We start from the raw sequence: 7523 nt of genomic DNA, 5'->3' as shown, positions 1-7523 counted from the left end.
CTCACATTGGATTTCCTGGTGGTTTTTCCCATACTTAAAAAGAAGTTATGAAACTAATATACTATGATAAATCAACTATACTTCAATAAAAAAAAAAGAAGCTGCACCCTATTATTCCTGACACTGAGATCTTTCAAGTCCAAATGCAAATACACATTTAAAACCTGTTTTTCTTTGGCTTCTTCACTTGAAAATTTTATTTCCCTGAAATATTCTGTTGGCTTTCTCTTTTTGCTTAGGTGTGCTATTTCATTTTTTTAACATGTGAAAGTGGATTATCAGAAAAAAACAGCACAATGGATGTTTTCCTTAATTTGCATTTTTGGTTTTTCTTTGCATACAATATTTCTTTTGTTCTGAATACAAATAATTTTTTTTTTTAACATCTCAGCTCGGTGCTTTGTGTCCACCTAGAAAAGTGGGATACGGAGGGTGGGAGGGCGAAGCAAGAGGGAGGAGATATGGGGATGTATGTTTATGTATAGCTGATTCACTTTGTTATACAGCAGAAATTAACACACCATTGTAAAGCAATTATACTCCAATACAGACGTTAAAAAAAAAGACATGTTGTTTTAATTGAAGTTTATAGAGAGAATTGGCTTCATACAGATATGTCAGTTGGAAAGAGAAGGATAGAAAAAAAAAATGTAGACCCTCAGAGACCATCCAGACCTACTGAGTCAAGATCAGCATTTTCACAAGTTCCCCAGAAATTCAGAGGTACTTTGAGGTTTGAGAAATGCTACTCTTGGGTATTCGGTGTTAGGAAGGTAAACCAAATTGAAATCAGTAAGCATTTCTGGTAGATTGTCTAAAGAGATCTCAGAAGAAAGGGACCTGGATTCCGGAGTCTTTAGTATTTGGTGTGTTTTCTTTGCTCATTTAAAATAAATATTCACTTTCAGACCAAATTTTATATTTGTAATTTTTTTTTCTTGAAAGGGATTCCCAATACTGTGTAACCCCCAGGGCTTCCAAAACTTGTGTCTGTCCCTGGACAAGGACATGTGTTGAGAATAGAGAGCGGAGGGGAAGGTGCAGAAAAGAGAGTAAACAGTGGGGAAAAGCAGCAAGGCTGAGTGTCGGTGAGCAGGGTCTACTTGAGGCCGGCACGCCAGTTTAATGGGCTGTGTGATATTTTTTTAGCATCTCCCGGTGACAGACAGAGAGCTTGTTGGTGAGGGCATTCTTCCTGTGTTGGAGGTTTACAGGATGCATGCAAGAGAGGGACGAGAAGGATGAGAAGATTAAAGTCCCGTGACTCATTTTTATCCTCATGATACTCTTACGACATGGGAGGACATGTATATGATCAGCATTTTGGAGCTGAAGAAACCGAGACGTGGGTCAGATAATTTTCTAAAATGCCACACTGTTCCTGACCCCGTTCAACAACCCCCAAGCCCCCCGGATACACTTAGCTTTGTCTGTTTCTTGGGACTTGGCCACCAGCTCAGTGGAGAGACCCACTGAGCCTCCATTCCTGGTGGAGTGGGCGCGCCGGGGATGCTGGCCTTGGGCATGGCCTCCATGATGCCTCTGAAGGAAGAGCTGCCCCTGCGTCGAAGGTCAGCTTGGCTTAGCCGTGGTCCTGCTTCCTCCCATCACCCCTGGGCTCAGATGAGACGCTGTACTGTAGGCAATGCAATATGGCTACTCCAGCAGTTGCCCAGCACAGCCAGGTCATGCCGCTCACGTGTGGGACAGTCAGTGTTGCCGCGGGTAAAGTGAGGGATAGGACACAAATAGGAGCTGAAAAAATAAATTCCTCTCCTCTGGTGGATGCATCTGAGGCTCAGGGTTTCTACATGGCATATTTGGATGGCATCCTGTGCTGGGAACTAGCTGTCTCTGCAGCATACGTACCACCTTCAATTTGTTTCTCATTGTTTCTCCCTTATTCCTACTGCCTTGTGGTGGGACCTCCCAAGGAAGCCGTAGCACACAGCTCTGCCTCAACTTCTGTTTTCAAAAGTGTCCTGGACCAGGACACTTACCTAGGAGGCAGCAGAGTTTGTAGCAGAGGTCCTCTTTTTGAGTACTCTCTATGTGTCATGCACCAAGCTAAGTTCTAGGAAGGTAAAATAAACCAAGAAAATATGACCCCTTCCTTCAGGGGGTACAGATCCAGGTTTTCCCATCTCCTGGTGCTCTGTTCTTTCTAGACTACAGCATAGTGATTGCAATGGATGATTTGTTTCTAAAAACTGGATGGAATGTTTCACCAGATGCATCCTACTGCAGAAAGTGAACTCCTCCTGTCACACTTTTGTTTTCTGAGTGGATTTTATGTGAGAGTATAATATGCTCTTTCTGTGTATATGAAACAGAAAGAGAGCAGCAAACAATATACCTCACAAAAATAATTTACTTCAAATGGGCTTTTTTTTTTTTAGAAAACATGCTCTTTGTTCACTCCTTTGAATCTGACACACCTTGTAGTTATTGAGGTTATTAGCCACTCTACAATGAATGACCACATATGCAGCCTTCTAATTCCCTTGTCTCCTATATGTGTCATTATTTATATTCCATTCATTCATTCATTCATTCACAGAGAAAGGGTTGTAGCACTGAATTTAACAAAATAAAACATTGACTTCTGGTATAATCTTAGTCTCTGGTGAAGAAGAAGCCTGCTTTGAACAATGAAGTTGGACACTTGGGAGGATTCAAAGTTGGCACAGAATGGGTCATAGGGATCATCATATTACACAAGAAGAAACCGAGTCCCAGAGAGGGTAGAGGGATTCTCCGGCATCAGTGATAGAGCTGGGGCTCAAGCAGCATCACGCCCTTTTATCATCGTGATGTTTGGGAACTCTTTTCTTTATCAGAAAACACAATTCCTATTTAGGTATGGAAGTATTCATCCAGCTCCTGCAATCTCCTCTTAAGAGTGAACAACTGGGATGAAGCCTACTTCTTAAAGAAAAGGCCATAATCTTGGAGTTACACATTTATGAAGAAAGCATTCCTCTTTGCAATTGCCACACAAGAATTTGGGAACAGCTGTAGTATAAGCAACAGTGTAAAGTGTCTTCTCTCCCACTCCAACGGCAAAGCCAAGACTATGTTTGCTAAATTTTCTAGGTGATTTCCCCTGCTTTACATTTTGTCCAGATTAAAAATGTCCAGAATACCCGACATGCAAGTTTGCAGAACTGATAATATTTAACACTGCTAACATCTTGGTAATCATTACTTTGAAAATGTGCACCTAAATGCTGGCCCTGAACAAGGGAAAATGTTTGCCTTACTAGGCTGTTTAGTGGATTTCAAAGTGATTGATCCACTGGGAAAGAGTTTATATGAAATTATTCCGCTCTTTTTTTTTTAAGTGAATTTTTTGAAATTTGCTACATAAGAATAATAAAATGAACTCCAATGAGATTAATTTAGTATAATGCTTTCTAGAATTAAATCTCAACTTAAGACCAGTGCTGCAAATATGAGTGAGCAACTAAATTAAATATGTTTTAACTAGGCTTTAATAGTCTACGAGGAAAACCCATGCTGGAACCAAGAGCTCAGGTAGTATATCAATGAAACATCTCTCCTATGATATCAAACTATAAAATGGCAACATTTGTTGAAGCGTTGATAAAAATCTAAATACTTTGCCTTCTTACTTTTTAAACATATTCTTTCCCTAACCCCTGCAATTTTAAATATTTGCTGTTTTAGTGAGAACATTGAGGGGAATATCTCCATAGTTAGTATGGAGTAGTTAAAAGAGCCCTACACTTTGATTTAAGGGTTCTAATTCCAATTCTATAATAAAACAGCTGCTTGACAGAACCACTTAATCTGTTTCAGTATCTGTCAAATGAGAGGTTTAGTCTACTCAACAATGTCTGTGTTTCCTGTCTCATTCAATGACTCAAGTGAGTATCAATGTGAACATTTAGCCCTTGCTGTGATTTTTACCATCACATATTTGGAGATACTGGCTTAAGTTCCTTTGAGAAATAATGTTGTACAAGGAATTAATTTTACAGATACTCATGTGTAACAATCAATAGTGGCCCTTGAATTACTGAAAGCCGATCAGATTTTAAACCATTTAGACACTTCATACTCTTAAAATATGGTAATACATATCTTCCTAGGAGGCATTTCTAAGTGAAAGGAAATATTGAATGTCTATAATATTTTCCAATTAGTGAAGAAAGACATGTGGCCTCTTGTGGTTTACCACACTCAGGTGAAAAGCTTAGGTGGATAAAGTGTTCATTTGGAGTATACTTCATAGTACAGCTTTCTAAATTTGCATGCATTCAGTCAAAGATTTTGCAGTCAGAGAACAAATATCTTCCAAGAGCAAATATCTTCTTGTCAAATAAAAGATGATATAAATATCACATTTGTCTATTGACCAACTCTGTGAGTTAGACTGAAGTCATATTTATATTCAAACTTCACAGTTATTTTAAAAACTGAGTTTCAGAGGGTTTAATCACCTCTGGCAATTTTACACAGCACTTCAGATGGATCAGAATCTAAGTCTTTTAGTCAGTTACTCTATTCATTACATCACAGGTTCTCTGAGTTGCCTAAAAGGAGAAAAATAATCATTTATGGAAGGTAAGAAGTGCCACCGTAAATGGATAAAGGGAGTTACAAAACAAGAGCAGACTGTTTGTCCAAGGGAACCAGGGGAATTTGGAACTATGCAAATAATTTCTCTCACATATAATTGCTCTTGTTTCTCTAGTCCTTATTAGATATGGAAGTTAACTGTTGAAAAGACAGGTTGAAAAAGTAGCTTTTATAAGCAAAGTTAATGCTTGAGTTAGGCAATGGAAGCTAATAAAAGCTCAACTGTTGAGGGAAGTGCTTTTCTGCTCCATACCTAGAATGCAGAGCAAGAGACAACGCATCAGTGAAGTGAAGATGCCAGTGGGGACGGTGGTCATTGATGGAAAGCTCAAAGGGCAACTGAATAAAACCTGAATAAAAATAATTTGATTCAGGGCTTCCCTGGTGGCGCAGTGGTTGAGAGTCTGCCTGCCGATTCAGTGGACACGGGTTCATGCCCCAGTCTGGGAAGATCCCACATGCCACAGAGCAGCTAGGCCCGTGAGCCATGGCCGCTGAGCCTGCACGTCCAGAGCCTGCGCTCCACAGCAGGAGAGGCCATGACAGCGAGAGGCCCGCGTACCGCAAAAAAAAAAAAATTGATTCAAACTTATGTAGATTAGAAAACAGAGAGTCACTAGATATTTAATTATGTATTCCAAGTCAGAAAAAATATCAATAACTGATTGCAGAACAAATACAGTCTGTTTGCCATATTAGAATTTTTCCAGATAAGAAGAAACAACTTATCTTTGTATGATTAAATGTTCATTAACACTCATTAACAAGAGGCACAGTTGAACCATCAGCGAACTGATTACTTGAAAAATAAATGCAAAGATTTCATTTCTTTGTTCCACTATTTTGCCTTTTGGGAAATTTCCTTAAGAATGTATTATTTTCAAATTTTTAATCTGTATTTAACTATAAGAAATGTTAACAAAAGGAGTATAAGGCAGTGATTCTCAACCCTGGATGTCCGTTGGGCAATTCAAGTGTACAGACAGGGTGGAGAACTCCAGTTGTAGTTAGAAGGTCATGGACCCTAAACTCAGAAGAGTTGAGTGTGAAAACCAGTTCTCAAATATATTAATTTAACTTAATGAAAGAAAAAACATTAGATTAATCTTACTAATCTATTGTCTATAACATTTGAATTATACTCCTTACCCAGGGGTGGTACAGGTGTGCTGCAGCTCACGTAATTTGGGGGACCTCTTTGAGAAAAAGAATATAAAAATAAATTACCTTTGCAAATACTAGAAAACTTTACATCCAAATGAACACAAGGCTAAATGTCAATACCTTCACAGTAAATCTCACTCTGACTATACTATCAAGTTACTGATGGTGTCTTGTTGAAGAGTGGCTATAAGATTGCATTACAGGGAGGGAGCTTCAAGATGGTGGAAGAGTAAGACGTGCAGATCACCTTCCTTCCCACAGATACACCAGAAATACATCTACACGTGGAACGTCTCCTACAGAACACCCACTGAACGCTGGCAGAAGACCTCAGACCTCCCAAAAGGCAAGAAACTCCCCACGTACCTGGGTAGGGCAAAAGAGAAATGAAAAAACAAGAGACAAAGAACAGGGATGGGACCTGCACCAGTGGGAGGGAGCTGTGAAGGAGGAAAGGTTTCCACACACTAGGAAGCCCCTTCACGGGCGGAGACTGTGGGTGGCGGAGGGGGGAAGCTTCAGAGCCGTGGAGGAGAGCACAGCAACAGGGATGCAGAGGGCAAAGTGAAGAGATTCTCGCACAGAGGATAGGTGCCGACCGGCACTTACCAGCCTGAGAGGCTTGTCTGCTTACCCACCGGGGCAGGCAGGGCTGGGAGCTGAGGCTCAGGCTTCGGTTGGAGCTCAGGGAGAGGACTGGGGTTGGCAGAGTGAACACAGCCTGCAGGGGGTTAGTGCACCACGCCTAGCCGGGAGGGGGTCTGGGAAATAGTCTGGACCTGCCGAAGAGGCAAGAGGCCATTGTTTCAGGTGCGCCAGGAGAGGGGATTCAGGGCACCGCCTAAAGGAGCTCCAGAGACGGGCGCGAGCTGTGGCTATCAGCGCGGACCCCAGAGATGGGCATGAGACGTTAAGGCTGCTGCTGCCACCACCAAGAAGCCTGTGTGTGAGCGCAGGTCACTCTCCATGCCTCCCCTCCCAGGGCCTGTGCAGCCCACCACCACCAGGGTCCCATGATCCAGGGACAACTTCCCGGGAGAACGCATGGCATGCCTCAGGCTGGTGCAATGTCACACCGGCCTCTGCCGCCGCAGGCTCACCCTGCCCTCCGTGCCCCTCCCTCTCCCCGGCCTGAGTGAGCCAGAGCCCCCGAATCAGCGGCTCCTTTAACCCCGTCCTGTCCGAGTGAAGAACAGACGCTCTCCCGCGACCAACACGCAGAGGCGGGGCCAAATCCAAAGTTGAGCCCCGGGAGCTGTGCGAACAAAGAAGAGAAAGGGAAATCTCTCCCAGCAGCCTCAGGAGCAGCGGATTAAATCTCCACAGTAAACTTGATGTACCCTGCATCTGTGGAATACCTGAATAGAAAACGAATCATCACAAATCGAGGAGGTGGACTTTGGGAGCAACGATATATGTGTATTTTTCCCTTTTCCTCTTTTTGTGAATGTGTATGTGTACACTTCTTTGTGTGCTTTTGTCTGTATAGCTTTGCTTTTACCATTTGTCCTAAGGTTCTGTCTGTCCGTTTCTTGTTTTTTTTTTTTTTTATGTAGTTTTTAGTGCTTATTATCATTGGTGGATTTGGTTTTTGGTTTGGTTGCTCTCTTCTTTCTTTTTTTTTATATTACATTAAACATTTTTAAAAAATAATTATTTTTTAGTTTAATAACTTATTTCATTTCGTTTCATTTTCCTTATTTCTTCCTTCCTTCCTTCCTTCCTTCCTTCCTTCCTTCCTTCCTTCCTTCCTT

General features: G+C 41.7%; 1 pseudogene; it reads left to right on the top strand.

The window, feature by feature from the left end:
• The first annotated feature begins 1509 nt into the window (after positions 1-1509).
• LOC114892047 overlaps positions 1510-7523 on the top strand; it is a 25640-nt pseudogene continuing 19626 nt past the window's right edge.

The sequence above is a fragment of the Monodon monoceros genome, unplaced genomic scaffold (genome assembly GCF_005190385.1).
Source record: "Monodon monoceros isolate NGI ecotype Baffin Bay Population unplaced genomic scaffold, NGI_Narwhal_1 Super_Scaffold_12, whole genome shotgun sequence".
Lineage (NCBI taxonomy): Eukaryota > Metazoa > Chordata > Mammalia > Artiodactyla > Monodontidae > Monodon > Monodon monoceros.
Note: the sequence above shows the minus strand (reverse complement) of the source record. Positions and strands in the feature narration are given on the sequence as shown.